This window comes from Pangasianodon hypophthalmus, chromosome 12 (assembly GCF_027358585.1).
Source record: "Pangasianodon hypophthalmus isolate fPanHyp1 chromosome 12, fPanHyp1.pri, whole genome shotgun sequence".
Classification (NCBI taxonomy): domain Eukaryota; kingdom Metazoa; phylum Chordata; class Actinopteri; order Siluriformes; family Pangasiidae; genus Pangasianodon; species Pangasianodon hypophthalmus.
The window spans coordinates 5,010,128-5,030,626 of NC_069721.1; the positions used below are offsets into that span (position 1 = coordinate 5,010,128).

General features: G+C 38.8%; 1 protein-coding gene across 8 annotated transcripts in view; it reads left to right on the top strand.

Moving 5' to 3' along the window:
* The window catches only part of tanc2b (tetratricopeptide repeat, ankyrin repeat and coiled-coil containing 2b), a 173,066-nt gene that overhangs the window by 19,745 nt on the left and 132,822 nt on the right, over positions 1–20,499 (top strand). Inside the window, exon 1 of one of the 8 annotated variants that reach the window (XM_053238591.1) lies at positions 18,616–18,978. The exons of the other annotated variants lie outside the window; for them this stretch is intronic. The gene's annotated coding sequence lies outside the window, so the exon portion shown is untranslated. Of the gene's footprint in view, positions 1–18,615; positions 18,979–20,499 lie in introns of those variants that run through there. 8 annotated transcript variants of the gene reach the window in all.

The following is a 20,499-nucleotide window of genomic DNA, read 5'->3' on the forward strand; positions in this document are numbered from 1 at the left end:
GCCAGAAGGAAAGATATAAATGGAAATCTCATACAAACAGATAAATCAATAATTGTGATTATTTTTTTGCATTCTAACTGCCAATGCTGTTTTCGATTATTTGTGCCTGCAGTATTTTGGGCTTGTGAGGATCCACTTTAATGACTAATGTGACATCTGGAAAATAATCAGTCTTCATTTATTGTGGTTTGAAGATCCTTCAGGGTGGCATGATGGTGCAGCAGAACAGCTCCAGGGTCCCCAGTTTGATCCTGAGCTTGGGTTACTGTCTGTGCTGTGCATATTCAAGTTAAGTCAAGTTTATGTATTTTCTTCTCATGTCTGCGTGGGTTTCCTCTGGGTTTGCCGGTTTCCTCCCACATCCCAAAAAAATGCTCACAGGTGGATTGGGTATGCTGAATTGCTTATAGGTGTGAATGAGCGTGTCAATGTGTGTGCATGGTGTTCAGTGATGGTGTCCCATTCATGGTGTGTTCCTGGGATAGGCTCCGGATCCAGGCAACCCTGACCAGAGCAAAGTGGTTCCTGCAGATGAAAGAATGAATCAATGAATGAAGGGATAAATTCACAGTGATAAATTCAAATATTTACAATATATTTTTGTGAATCCATTTATTTCTGTAAAGCTGCTTTGTGACAATGTCCATTGTTAAAAGCGCTATACAAATAAAATTGAGTTGAATTGAATTGAAGACCTTCATGTTGTATTGATTGCAATGAAACCTCCAAACCCACATAGATAGGGTTGTTATTTAGACAAATTCCAAATTCTGACTACCAATTTTTATTAGTCAAACAATAATTTAAAAAAAGTAGTCCACTAGTTGTCCCTAGTTAGAGTAAAAGCTGTTTCAGAGCATCGCTGTTTTAGGTTGTTTTACTTGTTCAGCAAAAAATGCGCCGAACCTACACTGTTAATGATGAAAGTAAATAAATCAGTACAATAAATATGCAAAGTTATAAATAATTTTATCATGTTACACTATTTAAGGATGCACCAATTTTTAAAACCCATTATAGTTTAATGATGATAAAATCCTAGCTTAATGATGGATGGAGGATGTGATGTCTACAGCAGTGGCTGGGAGGTTTTAATGGCCAAAATGTTCATAAACCTCTTTGAGCTGGCATGCTCTACTGATCTTACTCCAGACTAGCTGAGTGGGATCTTGTGCAGTCTCAAGGATACCTCTCTCCTACATGCAAAGTGATAACGGTCTATTAAAGGAAATGAACATAAAAAAAAAATGTATCCTTTTCCCAGCATAGTCTTGTGCAGTTGTCCTTAGAATTGGCATTATCAATTCAGACATATTTTCAGACTAACAATTAAAGTATATTTAGCTGCATTTCTTTACCATCTGCCTCATATTTTCTACCACCCGACAGGTTGGCAGCGGTGGAGAGTGTGTGATAGTTGACTAATCTATGCAACCCCTACTGCTGTTTCAACAGACTTGAGTCAGGTACATAAATAGCATAATCCTAAATTACATTGTGATTTTTATTAGTTGGTTTCAAATCCTTTGCAGTTGCCTGAAGTCTGGAAACCATAGACATCACCAGGTCCTGGGTTTCTTCCCTGGTGATGCTCTGCCAGGCCTTTACAGCAGCTGTCTTCACTTCCTGCTTGTTCTTGTGGCTTTTTGCCTTCAGTTTTACCTTCAGCTTTACCTTCAGCAAGTGAAATACATTCTCAGTTGGATTCAGGTCAGGTGATTGACTTGACCATTGCAGAACATTCCACTTCTTTGCCATGAAAAAGTGTTGGGTTGCCTTTGATAGCCCTGAACCAGTTCCACTGGCAGTCATACATGCCCATGCCAAAAGATTAGGTAGTATGCTTCGGGTCATGAGCAGTTCCTTCCCTTCTTCACAGTCTTCTCTTCCCATCATTCTGGTGCAAGTTGATCTTTGTCTTTTTTGGCAAACTGTAATCTGGTCTTTCTGTTTTTCAGGCTTACCAGTGGTTTACATGTTGTGGTAAACTCTCTGTATTACTCTGGTGAATGATTCTCATGATTGTTGACTTTGATCCAGATACACCTACCTCCTGGAGGGTGTTCTTGATCTGGCCAACTGTTGTGAAGGGGTTTTTTTTGTCACCAGGGGAAAGAATTCTTCTGTCATGCTTGTTCGTTCTTTCTTTTTAAGAATGTACAGTAGGTCGGTTATATATCTCCACATATAACTTACCGCCAAGCCTATCATGTCAGCTTTGTAACAGATAGAAAAATGTGCTCAAAGAATGAAAGTGGTGACAGTATGACTGCTCAGTGAAGGCTGGAGGACACAGTGTCTACAGTTATTCATATGAACTATTAATTCATAAAACTTTCTGACTCATGAACTCATGAACTATAGTATGTAGCAGGAAAGGGCAAATGCATCAGAATTAATGGAGGAACAAACTCTGGGTGAACTGGGCAGAAAAAAACTTTCTATTGCACTCCATTATATTATACTGCTGATTACATGATTTAATCACAAACATCATAAACATTTATTTATAATGAAAGTGTGATATGAGAGAACGCCACCAAAATACTGACCAAAAATATATGTGATATACAAGCACACAATTTTACACATTTATTGTGGCAGTTATGCAGCTACAAGCTACTGCCCTCCCCCCATTGAATGAAGAAGTTAGCTTTGTACTCACAACTTAGAGTTAGAATTTTCATTAATACAATCGCCGCAAGAACAAATCAGGTTGACAAATTCGGTCATAACTTATCTTTAGTCACTGGCCAGGGGATAGCCAGACAATAAACTTGTCTCAACTATCAAGACAAAAGGCTCTCTGGGAAAGTCCCTCTGGAAGCTCATCATAAAAGAGCACAGTAAATGATGTGTGTGTGTGTGTATATGTGTGTGTGTGTGTGTGTGTGTGTGTGTGTGTGTGTGTTCAGACACTACTGAGTAGGCTTAATGCTTGCTTCTTCAACATTTAAGCATTGGGTTGAGTTTTGAAGGGTGTCTTTGTCCAACTGTGACATTCCATCTTACTCTTCATCTCTGTTTTTTTCCCCACATGGAGTATAAAGAATACATTCATAAGTTATAATGCCTTTGTGGCTTGTGAATATGGCCCCAGGCAAGCAGAGCTTATTTCATCATCATTTGCCTTGCAAATCAGTGTGTTGCAAGTCTACTCCACTGTAAACCTCATGGGCTGATGTCCTGGACACACACTGAATTCCTCTCAGAGAAAATAAAAATAACAGAATGTTCTAAATTAAAAATATATGGAGCCTGTAGGCTTTGTTTTCCTCTTTCTTCAACGTCCTTACATGCAAATAAAATGGCCGCAGGTATATAAACAAGTAGCCTGTGCATTGGAAAGTCAAATCGACTCGACTTAAACTTTCCATGCCCTCGTTTAGTCAAGCTCACAACCAAAGACTTATTGTAGTCTGATCACAATGTGGTTTTCTTTTGTTAGTCAAAATCAGCATCATGTTGTCCAGCTTACACAAGCAATCATGCTTTAACAGCTGATTTACTATTGATTACTTGAGTAGTGATTTCATAATGATTAAATAATAGTTACCATCCACTTTATTAGGAACACCTGTACTCCTGCACATTCTTGTATTTATCTAATCAGCCAATCATCTTTTTCAATCATCTTGGAAGGGTGTACTTATTTTTTCACACCTGGTTTCTGAATGTTGGTTTACTTTTTTGGAAAAAAATGACTACATTTTGAAATCTGTTGTTTTTTTTTTTTGTTGTCACCTGAGGTGAATAAAAACCGAATTGAAGGAGGGGATACTATCTTTTTCCCATGACTGTATGTCATTGCTATTATTACTTATTATATATCACAATTGCACCATTCTGTTTAATGTACTCTGAACTGCATTCAGCTGCTATTTCTACCTCCACTGTAATATAAATGATAACTAACTAACTCTACCAATTTCTGCTTAAGCTGCAATATTTGGATATTACGATGGTAATTGTGTTGTGTGTTCTGTTGTCTGTGATGTGTATGTTGTAAACTGTGTTGAATGTATCATGCTGTGACCAAACACCACGAAGAATTCCTAATACATGCAAATGTCTATTGCGAATATAATGATTCTGATTGTAAATTATCACCTGGGGTGATGGGTATTTTATGCTGTGTTTTACTAAAATGGAAATTTTTTAAAAGAAATTAAACGAAATATATTTGGAAATTCAGGTAAGAAGATCCATCTGCATGACAGGACCAATCCAATAGGTATTTAGCTAGGGAATCAAAATGGGCACGTAGTTACAAATGTGTTGCATTGTGGGTAACGGCATAGATTACAGTGATATCAGTGAAAACACAGGATACATTAACAGCCTCAGAATCAGATCTAAATATTAATAATGGTAATATTTAGGTATTAACATCTTAACTGATTCTGTTAATTAACATCATGACTTGCAGTATTAATAAAGATCTTTTTGTACGTAATTGTAGGTTGACCAGAACTTTAGGTCATTGAAGAGACCTGGGGCAATTTGCAATTCAGAGTTAGTACAACTAACAAGTTGCTTTGAGCCAACATGATCAAAAGCAAATGGGTATGATGATGACGATGATCTCACAAGATCTCTCATTTAGTGACTGTTATAAGAGAAGTTGTGAAGTTGTGAACACTTGTGTTTCAAGCACAGATGAAAAAATTAACAATATGTATTTTTCCTTTGTATTAAAAATACAAAAAGGTTTCAAATTTACCTTTTAAACAGAATGAGCTAACAAGATGCTTAACTATTAACATTATTAATGAATATTCATGCATGACTTAGAGGCTGTTAATGTATATGCTTCATTATTTCCATCATTAATTCATAATGATGAAAGGATAAATTAAAAATAACTGATAGGATATGTCTAGTCTTTGCCATGTATGGTTTAGTTCTATGCTTTTTCATTTGTTCCTTGTGTTTGTGTTGTTTAAATTTATTTGAGCTTTTATCCATCAATAACCAGTGCATAGAATGTGGAAAAGGTTTACAGAAAATGTTTTCTTGCTGTAATTTGTTTACTTGATGGCTTTTTAACACACGTGAGATGCTAGTGAGTGAGTCACTAGTGGCATCTCTCTAAATAGGGATTAGAGGAGCTTTAATTCCTTTGATTTGGTGGTGTGTAATTGATCATGGGCCTGGTTTTCCAGGAAGAAGTGACTCAAAGTAGCACCAAGTATCTTTTGTCTTTGTTCTGCATCACTGCAGTTTCTTTCACTTTTTAATCATACCCGCCTCTGTTCCTCTCTCTCCGCTCATCTGTTGTGATGACTGGATGTTTGGGTGGCTTTGGTGAGAAATGACTCAGTGCAGTATGGGTGAACGCAGATGACGTCTGTCACATGTTCCTGAAACACCATTACTCCTCTGTCCACATGAGGAACCTCAGTCATGACTGCACTGCGCTCCGAGACCATGTTTTTTGAATTATTAGTATCACTGTTATTTGTGTGTGTGTGTGTGTGTGTCTAACATATTATAGAAGAGCCTGTCTTGTGGAGAGGCCTTTTTCCCCTCCTCTGTATCTTCCCACACACCACTCTGTATTTTTCATTACTTTGCTTCTGTGATAGAAGAAGGATCATTTGATCATTCTACTGCTGACAAAGATTCAGTCTGATTAACGAAACATAATCAGTCTCTCATACAAATGACCATCGGTCTACCAGTACTAATATTAAACTGTCACTCTCAAACCTCAACATCCTGTCAATTAAACGCGTGCTGGCAGCATTACTCAGTTTAAATGGTTTCTGACAGCTTGAGCTGAGTGAAACTGGATCCATAGTGTGTGAGTGAGTAAGTAAGTAAGTAAGTAAACAAACTGGGCCTAGAAAAATAGATATGAAGCCTAGAATGATGAATATGGGATACAGAAGAAGTCTGGACTGCCGTAAAACAGACTAACTGACCTAATTGCAGCGCTGCTGAATTCTTAAATCTGATTGGTCAGAAGGTGTTGATTAATTTTCTATAACAGCAGCTCAGTTTAGTAGTATCAGGTTTATCATTATCGTATCTATAGTAGCAGCTAATTCACAGAGACCTGTATGCTGGATGCTCCACATGATCTAAGACTAATATCAAACAGAGTTAAAAATATAATCATATGGTGAAGTCTATTTGTTAAGTAGACATTTATTTGACATTTTTTTTGGAAGGAGTCTCCAGTGACAGAACATTGTGGTCAGAAAGTTTCTCTCCAAGTTTCTGGGAGAGTCTTCAGGACAGAGAATGTTGTGCTTTCTATTTTCTCAGTAACATGACAGCTGCGTTTTTGTCTTATTAAGTTCAAGAGAGAGAAAACAAGGGAGGCTAATGAGGGTACGACTGTTTATCGCTGTAAGTGATAACAGAAACTATCTTGTTTTGCAGACGTTCCATAGCAGTAAATGTAAATATAAAAGGATTAAAACATGATGTGTTATTCTTTAGTTAATAAAAATTGTAATTGCTGACAAATTGCTGTGGTGTAAGGAAATAAAACACTTCAGTAGGTGCAGTTACAGGACAATATTAAACCCTGGGGTAACTCTGTCACACCGGGCCACATTACACAACTCAATTGTAGATTATTTCCCTATAATAGCACATCTGAAAGTGTTTTATTACTTACATAAGTAATCAGAAGTTGGGCTAACATTAGAAGAAATAAGCCAGCAAAATGACCCAACCTACTCAACCCCGCTATTGGGTTATGTAAATAGCCGAGAATTTTTAGCATGCAGGATGTAATAATATACTGCTTGTAAAATATGATTTATAGAAATTGTGAGAAATAATAGAAGAAGAATTTTAGAACAAGCCAACTGAGCAGAAGAAGTGAATGAGGTGAAAACGAATATGCAGTGACAGATTTGGCTCAGCAGGCAGGCAGGAATTGTGGTGCTTGTGAATATAATAGAGATTTATAATAGCCATTCATAGCTTCATAAGCTCTGATTTGCAATATGAATGCAGTTAGGGATCAGGATTGCACCATTCAACATCAGCTGTCCTCCTGGTTAAATTTAATCTGATCAAGTCTGGCTGGACTGCAGAGGAAGAGGCGACATAATGTGTAGTGACAGCGGTGGCTGAGACATATACACACACACACACACACACACACAGTAGTTCCTAAGACAGTGTTTGGCTAATGGAGTGGAAGTGTAAGCCCATTAAACCCAGTCCCTTCAGAGAAAGAGAGAGAGAGACACAGAGAGAGAGAGACAGAAGGAAGGAACGAGGGGAGACTTAATGACTTGCACTTTTACCACTATTAATACATACTGAGCAAGACCCTGTGTTCTGTCAGACACACACACACACACACACATGCACTGAGCTGTGACAGGATGGCTGGTGACAGGAGCCTGTGTGTGTGTGTGTGTGTGTGTGTGTGTGTGCGTGTGTGTGAGAGAGAGAGAGAGAGAGAGAGAGGGTATGTCTTGTGGCTTGCATTGCTGACTTAACTCTCAGAATGACAGCAGGTACTGACAGGGTGTTTAGGATCAGTCTATATGCACAAAGACACCCAAACCCACTGTTTTGCACACACCTTCACAGGTAGGTGACCTACCACACAATTATTGTGCATCATTTACACACACACACACACACACACGTTTGTCTTGCTATTCTTGTGAGGACCTTCCATTGGCATAATAACTAATGCAGCTAATTAATGCTATTCATACAACTATTCCTAACCCTACCATAAACCTCAGTAACCAAAAGGAAATCTTTTGGCACCTTAATTTTAAAAAAATATTTATTTATTTATTTATTTATTTATTTACTTGTATTTAGATAAAATTTCCTTGTGGTGACCAAATGTCAAAACAGTCAGATATTTTTATTCTTGAAACATTTTTTACACAACAAGATATAAAAACATGCACGCACACACACACACACACACACACACTCACACACACACACACACACACACACCTCAAATGATCTGTAACATCACAGAAAGGAACCCAGTCAGTGCTGTAGCTCTCAGCAGTCAGGAGGCAGCTGTGGAACCACTCAGTATGGGCTAATTTGCTCCTGGGGAACAGAATCAAAGACGCACATGAAAGGAACCTCACTGGCTTTACCCATCAAATCCACTTCCCTGCATTCTCTTTATTTTAATCATTTTCCATATTGGTTACACCTGGTGTGTCGTGGAAATGAAAATGAAGTGAGGATTTCACATGGCTACAACTGGAGCGTGTTTCTCAATATGTTTTTTTGTTTGTTCTTGTGCATTCATGGGACGTTTACTTCCACTGCCCATATTAACAATAAGATCATCAGTCCTGAGAATGATCAAACTATACAGAAGTGTTCTTGATTCTTCTCAGACACGAAGGTGTATTTGTTGCTGACACACAATTTATTCACAACATTGTGACAGAATGCTCATTTTCACTTCCTGTCAAGCCTGTTCCATTACATCGCATGTTTTAGATCTTTCAGTAAATATTGCAGTTAAAAACTAGGACAGAAAAATGGATAATGCAGTTGTTGATTATTTAGGAATATCTAAATATTCCAGACGAATGTCTTTAAAGTGTCTCAGACTGTTGAAGTGGTAAGAACTCAAGTCCGTTCTTCACATTCGTGATATTAAGAACCAGACATAATGAGAATCTTTTCATTTCTTTAATTGCAACTCCTCATTTCCTTGCCTGGCTTCCCTTTCATGCTTCTTAGATCCTTCCTCTGAGGAAGCGAGGAACAGAAACAAGAGGACAAGATGAATCAAGAAAAAAAACATATTTACTAAATAAGACATTCTTGCACTCTGAAGCCTCACTTTAAAATGCATTTAGTGATCTGTGATTACACTCTGAAATAATATTAAACAAGCTTAAATATTGATGGTTTAGCCTAAACGAGATACTCCACATCACATGAGGCCATTTTTAAAGCAAGGCATACACTAAAATAAATAGGACTTCTATGAAGGACACACTTGTATTCTTTATCTGGTTGCCTCAGAGTCTTCAGCTGTTGACATAGGATCAAGGAATCGATAAAGAATCAAGGAGGAATCAAGAAGGCATCTCATGTTTACTTCCTCTCACATCTCTTCCCTCTGATTAGTCTTATTATGTTTTAAGTGGTGGAGAAATCAGGAGCCTGGGATGTCCAGAACAACATGTCCAGGCTAAGAGATTATTATTCATCATCTCCTGGCCTGGGCAAGTAGGTTCACTAGACAAGCACCGTTTATTCTCACTGTGTTATACACATCACCCGAGGTACAATCGGGACATCAGTGGGGACTATTTTGACCAGACGGTTTAATCAGCTTGCATGACTGACTGATTTTTTTTTAGAATCCAGTATCATGAGCATGCTGTGATACTGAAACAGAGACGAAATGGAACAAAAGAGTGCAGCGCAAAACTGTTATATAACTCCATTTCTAGTAGAACACTCAGTCAACCTACATTTAAACAGCGGCCAAATAGAAGACATTTCTTTTTATGCGTAATGCAAGGAGAGAACACCATAGCCCATTTCTGAAATGTTAGCCAAGTGCCATAACAATATGCTACCTCAGGGACATTATCAGGAGATCATCAAGACTATGTTCGTTCTCTGGTAGTAGTGGTGGGCGATATGACAAATTTAGATCATGAATGATTAAAATGTCGCCATGATCTTTTTTTCTTTTTTAGAGAGATTGTGAGTACCATCATATTATCCACAATTTGTCACAACCAACCCAATAATAACGAATAGTAGGCAGCTCTGTAGCTTACGTTTCCTCCTCATTTTGTTTAGCAATGAAAGATTGGTGCCTAAAAAATTCAGCATCAGTTACAGACGTGGACAAATTTGTTGGTACCCTTACAGCTCATTGAAACAATGCTTCATTTTTCCTGAAAAGTGATGAAATTGAAAGCAATTGTCTCATGTATACCTGCATGCCTTTTGTATATCATAGAGTAAAGCAAAGAAAGTGTGAAAAGAGACCAATTATTGCTTATTTTACAAAGGTACTCTAAAATGGACTGGATTTGTTGGTACCCCTGGAAAAGATAAACAATTAGTTTATTGTGATATGTCAAACTAACTGTTTTCTTTAATTAGTATCACACGTGTCTTCAATCTTGTAATCAGTTATTCAGCCTATTTAAATGGAGAAAAGTAGTCACTCTGCTGTTTGGTGCACCATATTGACCATGGACCAGAGAAAGCAAAGGAGAGAGTTGTCTGAAGAGATCAGAAAGAAAATTATATACAAGCATATTAATCTCTAAGTAGCTTGATGTTCCTGTGAATACAGTTAGAAATATTGTTAAGAAGTTTAAGGTCCAAGGGACTATAGCCAACCTTCCTGGATGTGGCCGCAAGAGGAAAATCGACCCCAGATTGAACAGAAGGATGTTGCGAGCCAAGGAAAACTTCTAAAGAAATACAAGCTGATCTCCAAAGTCAAGGTACATCAGTGTCTGATCGCACCATCCATCGCATTTTGAGTGCCAGTGGGCTCAATGGAAGAAGACCCAGGAGGACTCCACTATTTTCCCACAAAGAAAAACATAAAAAAAGATTAGATTTTGCTAAAATGCCTACTGACAAGCCACAATGCTTCTAGGAGAATGTCCTTTGGACAGATGAGACAAAACTGGAGCTTTTTGGCAAGTCAGCTCTGTGTTCACAGACAAAGAAATGAAGCTTTCAAAGAAAAGAACACCATACCTACTGTGAAACATGGAGGAGGCTCGGTTCTCTTTTGGGGCTGCTTTTACTGCATCTGTGCAGGGCACAATCAAATCTCAAGATTATAAAGGCATTCTGGAGCGAAACGTACTGCCCATTGTCAAAAAGCTCTCTCTCAGTCGCAGGTCATGAGTCCTCCAACAGGATTTCAGAGAAAATTGTGGGTTCTTCTTTTTTCGTGGAAGGGTACTAACAAATTTGTCCACGTCTGTATATGGAACCTCTGGATTTTACAAAACAGACATCGAGCAAACAACGGTTGTTTGCAAAATATCCAGAGGCAAGATTGGCATGATGAGGAAACACGACAAACCTATTACCAATAGAGCACCCCAAAAAGTGTGCTAAAATCCACATAACCCGGGGAGCACATGTGAGTGCAACAGCACCACTGCCAGACACAACAATAACAGACAGCATTTGAAAAAGGCCCTCCTTATGACAAAACAAGTAAAAACAACTCTGATGTTGTGACTGGAAAAACCTCACTGATGTTGTGACTTTCTACCTAGCTGAGGATATAATAGCCATCAAAACAGTCGAAAATTGGCTCCCGAGTGGCGCAACAGAAAATTGTTTACCCTGTCGTCTGGAGATTGCGGGTTCGTCTGTGGCTGGGAGTCCAAGAGAGCAAAATTGCCTGTGCTGTCTGGGTGCAAGGGATGACATATGATTGGCTAGTTTCAATCACAGCAACACCAGGCAATTGAGTGCATCTGTAATCTCATGCATGCAGTGGGCGGATAGTGCTATTCTCCGGGTGTGTTATGGTGCTTCATGACACAGCATGAGCAGCAGTGTGAAAAGCTGCGGTTGGCTGGATTCTTGTGTCTCGGAGGAAGCCATGATAGCCTTCGCCCTCCTCAGTTGGTAGAAGTCGTATGAAAACATCCAATTCCAAAGTTGGTCCCGTCTTTGCTGTATAATAACCTTCCCACTTCTTAGACTTTCCACTAGATTTTGGAGCACGGCTGTGGGTATTTGTGCTCATTTAGCCACAAGATCATTAGTGAGGTCAGGCACTGATGAAGGCCTGGCATGTAGTTGCCATTTGAATTCATCCTAAAGGTGTTCAGTGGGGTTAAAGTTGGGGCTCTGTGCAGGCTTGAACTCTTCCACTTGAACTCTTCCACACCAACTTTGGCAAACCATCTCTTCATGGAGCTCGCTTTGTGCACAGTGGCATTGTCATGCTGGAAAATGTTTGGGCCTCTTAGTTCCTTGGAAGAAAAATCTAAAAACTACAGCATACATTCTTTGTGGCAAACATTTTGGGGAAGGTCCACGTATGGGTGTGATGGTCAGGTGTCCACAAACTTTTGGCCATACAGTGTATTGAAATACTCACTTGCCTGTCAATCACCTTTCCATTTATTGCAGTTTTAAATATGCTATCCATGCTTGATTGTTTAAGTTTTAGAAAAAACTTTACATTTTGTTGGGAAGTGCACTCTAATAGTTACACTAAGGTGTCTCTTTTACGTCTTCTTTTTGAGGTTATGTTTTCATCAATAGAGAAATGAGTTTGGTTACTCTGTTCAGTAACTTGCAAAATAGTCTTAAACACCAACAAGAAAAATAATTGTGATAATCATGATCCGACCTAAAAAAACTTGTGATATGATATTTTTGCCAGATCGCCTAACCCTACCCAGTAGTCTGTATGAACATGTGACTAGACAAGCCTATTGGAGCTTTTACCTTCCCAGTGGGAAAGTTAAAGGAATTATGATTACCAGTCCTTGTGTTTTGTTAATATGTGTGTAAAAATACCCCTTAACATGAGTATCTCACTTGTTTAAACTACAGTTCATATAGTGAGTTCATGTATAAATGTTGTGTTTGCACAAATCTGAAAAGTGCACATCATTATCCACACATATATGAGGAACTTTAAGGAGCAAACTTGGAGAGGAAGCGTGTATACCAACATCTCCTACACACACTTTTGCTGGTTATGTTCAAAGAAATGAACTAGAGTCATGATTACTGTAGAATATTTATTTAAAAAAAGACATAAATGATTATTTCTAAACAGAGTTAATAGACACTTAAGAGTAATTCCTTGTCAATACCAGTGTGTGAAGCCCTTGAGTGTAATTCAGCTATAAAAAAGTGTACTGGTATCGTAGGACAATGCAACTGTTGGTGATTTTAGAACACATTGGCAGCAACAAAAGCCAACTTTCATGCATTCAACTGTAGTCATATTACAATAGAAACATTGTGGAAGAATTGATTTGCTTTTGATAAAAGCTAGCATTTTCACAACATTGATGTACAAGTGATCTGTGATTCAGAATAGCCTTGAGTTATGAGATTACCTTTGTCTACATGCATATATTTTAATTAATAATAGAGTATTATAGGGACAAAACTTGATGAGACGTAAAGTTTATGAAGGGAGCTGTGCATAGGACATGGCATGAATTTTTTTGGCTTTTTTTTTCCCTATGCAAAGATTTGGAATGAAATCTATGCCATACATACGTTTTGTACACGAGGGCATGTGGGGTTCCGTAGTTCTTTAGGTTTTGACCCTAGTCTCCTAGCTTGTTTTATCTATGACTATGGATAAACCCCCTGTTGGCCTGTGAGCTTTCACCCTGAAATGACCATGGGCCTTGGATAAGCCTTAATAAATAATACATTCACAAGCCTCTGCCTACCATGTGTTATATTTCCAATCTCAGTCCTTTACTGCACTTTGCTGAATTGTATACTTGATTTCGGTATACAATACTTTGTCTACTACTTTGTAGTCTCTATTAGAACTGAGTTTGTGGGGGTCATTATCACAACGGTACAGCATGATGAATTGAAATCTGTTTATTTTTGCCATTTGCTCTTCTATTGATTTTTTTTTTTTAAATCAGATTTCCTTAAGCATTGATAATAATTCACTACAAACCATGTCTGAGCTCTCACTACAGTTCACATAATCCTGTAAACATGCAGCTTTATACTGGGACCAAAAAATCACAAATTTGCACCTATAGCTCCATGAAGGTTTCTGCCACTGTTTTGTTGCACCATGTTATAGAGTTTTATGTACTGAGATCTCTTGTACCTGACAGCCTACTTGCCTTTCTGCAGAAAAAAATAGGTTGTTATCTGCAAAACAGCCTATAAGACCACTTCTCACAATCGAAATGTTGGCTTTGGTGCCAGATGCTGAGCGAGCATCTAACTATATTAAATAAATGACTTTCAAGTAATGTTCATCAGATGCAGACAGTTTTTTGGCGTTTCTACTACATTTTCTATCAATTCGCCCACTTTCTTCACATCTTGAAAATTCTGTTGTTTCCCTTCTCCTAACCAAGAAAGAGCAGTGAGATTCACTTGGATACCTTCTCGTCTGTGTGCTCACACATGGCAAGACTTTTTTACCAAACTCAAGAAGTGACATATGATGCAACATTTGTTATAAATACTGCTGTTAAATGGTCATCTTTCCCGTTATTCTTCTCATCTTGTACGCGTGTCGGACCACACGGGGATGGATCTGTCTGTTTGGCAGCCTGAGTTACGGGTGTCCTGATCTCCTCCAAACATGGGGATAGTCTCCTCTCATCTTGTCTACCTCAGTGAGTGTATTTTTATACACTACAAGCATGCTAGAGAACTCGGTGGTATCCGTTACATCAGTGTTTGCTATCTCTATGAACTTGCACTCTGTAGTATTCTCCTCTCTGCTCAGTATGCAGCATGTACCTTTCATTCACCCCGATGGGTAGGTTTCTCCCTTGGGGATGTCTCATCCAAGCATTTCACTTCTTAGTTTTTCTAGCTGAATGGCAGGCCTGTGGCTGCCATGCACTGTTCACTGATCAGTCTGCTAAGGTAGCTGAAGTAGTAAGACAAAGGAACCATGCTGCAAGACTCACGCTTGTGCACCCGGTGTCGGGACCTTTGGAAGCCAAAAACAGGCAGCAGCTATGTGCTCACTGCCTCAGTACTGACCATCATAAGGACACACTGTCTGACTCAGATATCCCCTGTGGTGCAGTGATGCCAGTGCCAATACAGTGAGATCAGCTAGCTGCCAGATTTAACCCTGAAAATCTGACTTAAGCCCCACAGCCTAAACAGCTTGCGAGTCACAAACACCCACGTCCAGTCCAATGATGACTGAGAACCTTAATCAGAAACTCAGAAAGCAGTTTCTAATGACCTACAGCAAAGATGACTCAGCTGAAGTCAGGGGTTCATAACCCTCAACAAAGCTTTCCCTGTAGCCCATTGACCCAAAGGAGCATGCTGTGTGTACAGGCGTGTCTGGAACATTCTTCCAGGCTAATAATGACCTAGCAGTTGAATTGCCATTTTCAACTATAGCTGTAACATCGCCAGAAAATGGGTCTGTGTTAGCATGCATGGTACGGCAAAGTGGCGGCAGCCCAGAGCAAGATTGGATGGTGCATCAGGGATAGAAGTTCATAATGTTGGGATTTTGTTGAAAATCATTAAGCAAATGCATTTATATTGCAATTTAACTTAAATTAATTTTCACCTCAGGAGAGTGCTGTTTGGGAAACCTGGTGAATTTATGTACTGTTTCCATCCAACATCTGGATAAGAGCACTTGGATGGAAACTTGGTTTTATTATATTAACTTACATCCAAGAAATTCTACAACATGTTATTGGCCCTTTTTTCTTGTTTACTTATAGACTTTCTGACTTGCTTGTTTAAAAACAAAAAAGAAAGAAAAAAAGATCGACATTGAAGTTTTCTGACTAGCCCTGGATTTAAAGCCTCGTCTGTGACCCATGTTGTATTACTGGCAATCATCCTACCAGTACAGACCTCTATCCCATCGTTACATGGATAGAAAGACACAAGGTGCTTCAGCAGTGCCTTGGTTGAATGTAATCTTATACAATACTTTTACAAAAAAGCCAAGCTACTGGATTGATTGATTGATTTAACCAAACTTCCACAGGAAAATTCCAGTATGTTTTCCTTCCATTAAAGCTACAGGAAAATATTTCATTGCAACATGTTCTGTCAAAATCCTTTTATGAAACAATTAACTTGAAAATAAGAAGATACATGTAGGTTAAGTGCCATATGAGGCATGCATTTTGCTTGTTTTGTCACAATGAGATTGAATTTGCTATTACATGATAAAACAGTCACCTCAGCCAACACTGTCCATCAGCCTTCCTAGCACCTGCTTAGTACCAAATTATTCCAGCCCTATAATGATTCCATTATAAACACATTGTCTTATTATATACAGATAAGTCTCAAAGTAGAGTGCTCCTACATCGTGATAGAGAGTTGCAGTCAGAGTAATTGGAATGAAGGTGAAATTCTGATGTATTGGAGTAGGAGTTTAATTGGTGGTAAGTGCTGCATCTGCAACGTTGTCTATACCAGGACTCAGCTACTCATCCAGGAATCTGACAGCTTGCACTAAGCCTACTTGCGCCATGATAATTATCCATCAGGCTGTCCCACATTGCTGAATACTGGATTGCTGATATGTTGGAGAAGCTGCCCACAGTCTTCATATTGCATAATAGCCTCTACAGTGTGAACTCAGAGAGAGGAAGATGAAAGGAAATTGGTGTGTTGGATGATAAGAGGTATGATTTATGAATAGTAAAGATTAAAGTGTGAAATGTTACAAAATTTGTTTCAGGCCAGCTTCTTAGAACCAGCTAAAGCTAAATAAAGTGATTTCTGTTATAAATTACTTGATAAGAATAAGCATGCTTTTTAATTTGAGAATCACTGAGGATGCACTTCTTTGGCTCAGACACACCACTGTATCTTGTTGTAGTTGAGGTAGATATGATTCATTAGTAGTTTAATATTGCATAATTGGTTTTGAACATGTAGGTACACACGGTTAGAGATATCACCAATCAGCCATAGTATTAAAACCACTGACAGGTGAAGTGAATAACATTATCTCATTACAGTGGCACCTTTCAAGGGGTGGGATATATTAGGCAGCAAGTGAACAGTCAGTTCTCGAAGTTGATGTGTTGAAAGCAGGAAAAATGGGCAATCGTAAGGATCTATGCATCTTGTGGGATGTTTCCGGTATGCAGTGGTTAGTACCTACTAAAAATGGTTCAAGGAAAGAAAACTGGTGATCTGGTGACAGGGTCATGGGCGCCCAAGGCTCACTGATGCACGTGGGGAGCAAAGGCTAGCCCGTCTGTTCCAATCCCATAGAAGAGCTACTGTAGCACAAATTGCTGAAAAGTTAATGCTGGCTGTGATAGAAAAGTGTCAGAACACACAGTGCATCACGGCTTGCTGTGTAAGGAACTGTGTGGCCACAGACTGGTCATAGTGCCCATGCTGACCCTGTCCATCACTGAAATTGCCTACAATGGGCATCAGAACTGGACCACAGAGCAGTGGAAGAAGGTGGCCTGGTCTGATGAATCATGTTTTCTTTTCAATCATGTGGACAGCCAGGTGCATGCGCGTCGCTTACCTGGGGACTATGGGAAGAAGGCAGAGGCAGCGTGATGCTCTGGGTAATGTTCTGCTGGGAAACCTTCGGTCCTGGCATGGATGTGGATGTTATTTTGACACGTACCACCTACCTAAACATTGTTGCAGACCAGGTACACCCCTTCATGGCAACAGTATTCCCTAATGGCAGTGGCCTCTTTCAGCAGGATAATGCGCCCTGCCATACTTCAAAAATTTTTCAGGAATAGTTTGAGGAACATGACAAAGAATTCAAGGTGTTGACTTGGCCTTCAGATTCCCAAGATCTCAATCCAATCAAGCATCTGTGGTTTGTTTTGGACAAACAAGTCCGATCCATGGAGGCCCCACTTTGCATCTTACAGAACTTAAAGGATCTGCTGCTAATGTCACACATCACAGCACACCATCAGAGGTCTTGTGGAGTCCACGTCTTGATGGTTCAGAGCTGTTTTGGCAGCACAAGGGGACCCTACACAACATTAGGCAGGGGGTTTATTTATATTATATATGATATAGTTGTAATATCATTTAGTTGATTAGTATAGCTTAAAATTCAGCTACGTAATGTTTTATATAATATATTATTTCTACTATTATTTAGCTTTTAAATATTCATTGGATGCTTTTTTAAAAGTTGCCCTATAGCTGACCTATAGCTCTAAATGTACCTATTCTTAAATGTTTTTGTTACAGAAGCTTCCTGTTTGCCAAGCTTTTGCTTATTCCTTCTGTCTTAGCATCTACTTTTCTTGACCTCTTGTCTCTTTGTCTTTAGTTCCCTAGTCCTAGTTCCTAGTCTTGTATTTTTATTGATTTCTGGTTTTGACCTCAGCCTGTCTGTTTAGAGTATGTTTATGTATTTGCCTGTGGATGATCTGACCCCTGCTCTGGATTATGACTCTGTATCTTGGATTATTTTAAGCACTAGGTTAGTGCTAACAATCTATCAAATATAATTTAAAAACATAAGACCTATAGAAATATACATTTGCTCAGTACCATCAGATCCTAAGTTTGGCCTAAAACGCACTAATACATTACAATATTACATTACAAAGATTTGTTCTCAGTTATTAACGAACAGTTATTATGGAGTATTGCTTGCATTTTAAAAGCCATTGTATCATGTATCTTGGCAAGTATCTTCTACATAACAATTTATTATGCATAAAATGCTAAGAGCATGGCTTGACATTATGAAAAGTTTGATTTTGTATTACAACTTTAGGGCTCCATGGTAGCATGGAGGGTACAGTGTAACTACCTCACAGCTTCAGTGTCGCCGCCTCAGTCATGAACTCTCGCTACTATCCGGATGGAGATTCACATGTTTTCACCCTTTCTTCACCGTATATAGATCCAGTGTGTGATCCAATGCGACCCTAACCAGGATAAAGCGGATACTGAACATGAATGAATAAATATATGTGGCAGTTTCAACAGCATGCTTGTGAGCTTATTTTTATTTCTTTCTAGCCCATGCTGTGGTATGCTAATGAAAATGAGAAAGGAAAAACACCTTTAAACAAAAATGAAGCTCTGCTACTTTTCAGCTGGTTCAGCCCTACTTGCTTCTCTCGACTCAGGTCCGTACATACTCCCCTTACTGCTCAAAGAGAGAGAGAGAGTGAGACAGACAGACAGCTCATTAATAACACAGCACAAATAGGGGTCAGGTGTGCAATGTTAATCAGCTCATCTTTATACACCACCCTCCTGCTTCAGACTAAACCATGCCTTTACCTGCTACAGGTTTATAACATCTGTGTCTAATATTTGTGTTTTAATGTAAGTGCTGGTAAAAAGTTTCTTTCTTGCTTGATATAAGTTTGGATCCCTTAAACTGTAATTTAATTTTAAATGGTTTTACCATGTTATTTTATATTCTTTTCAGGTTAGCTAGACTGTTAGCTAGGTTAGCTAGTCCATCTAAATAAACTGTCTGAGCAGTAGTTCTGCCACCAGTCTGAATGAATACTCATATGACTACCACAGAAGTCTATGAGGTATTTTAGTCCTAGGGGTCTTATCTAAAATTTTATTTTGGAGAGTACATCATGTCAAATGCCCCACACTATTCCATGTGTTCATGCGGTGCCTTGTATAAGTATTCACACCCTTGAACTTTTCCATATTTTGTAGTATTACAACCAGGAATTGAAATGTACTTATTTAGATAAATTTGATATACTAGGGATGTAACAATACACTCTGGTCATGATTCACAATTCAATTCAATTCTCAGAAATTGAAATTAGAAATCAGAAATTTATAAATTCATTTTAACCGGAAATAGAGCTCCCTAGTCAGCTAAAATACCTGATTTCCTCGACCTCTTTCTCAGGCACTGTAGATTGTAGTGCTGGTGTCGTTTGAATGCTATGAAGAGCTCTTATTAATGATTACAACGTGGTTGAGTAAACAAATAACCTATAATGCACATCGGTCGTTGTGATCCGCAGCTATCGGGCTGTCAGCCAAAGAAGGGCAGGCATTTGTTGGTAGTATTCACCCCTGGGTCAATATTTGATAGAACTACCTTACTGCAATTACAGCTGAAAGTCTTCTGGGATATGCCTCTTTGATCTTTAATATTTTTGCCCATTCTTCTTGGCAAAATTGCTCAAGCTCTGTCAGATTGGGTGATCAGTGATTTTCAAGTCGTGCCACAGATACGCAGTTGAATTGAGGTCTGGGCTTTGACTAGGCCATTTAATACATGGAAAGTGATCCTCTTATGCAGTCTTACGTCTCTTACATTCAGCATCATGTTTTCGTCTAGGATAGCCCTATATTTGGCTCCATCTATCTTGCCCTCAACTCTGAGCAGTTTCCCAGTCCCTGCTGATAAAAAGCATACCCACAACATAATGCTATCACCACCATGCCTCATTGTGTCTGGTGTTCTCAGGGTGATGAGTAGTGTTGGGTTTCAGCCAAATGTAGCATGTTGTGCCAAGACCGAAAAGTTCAGTTTTGCTCTCATCAGACCAAAGCACCTTAATCAGCATGTTTGCTGAATCTCCAACACACCTTTTGACAAACTCTAAATGGGATTTCACATACACACGTGGACAAATTTGTTGGTACCCTTACAGCTCTTTGAAACATGAATCATTGCTCCTGAAAAGTGATTAAATCAAAAGCAATAGTCTCATATATACCTGCCTGCCCATAGTATGTGATAGATTAAACCAATAAAATTGTGAAGAGAAATGACTTATTGTTTATTTTACCAAGATAATCTAAAACAGCCTGGATAGATTTCTTGGTACCCCTAAAAAAGATTAGAAATCATTGCATTCTAAT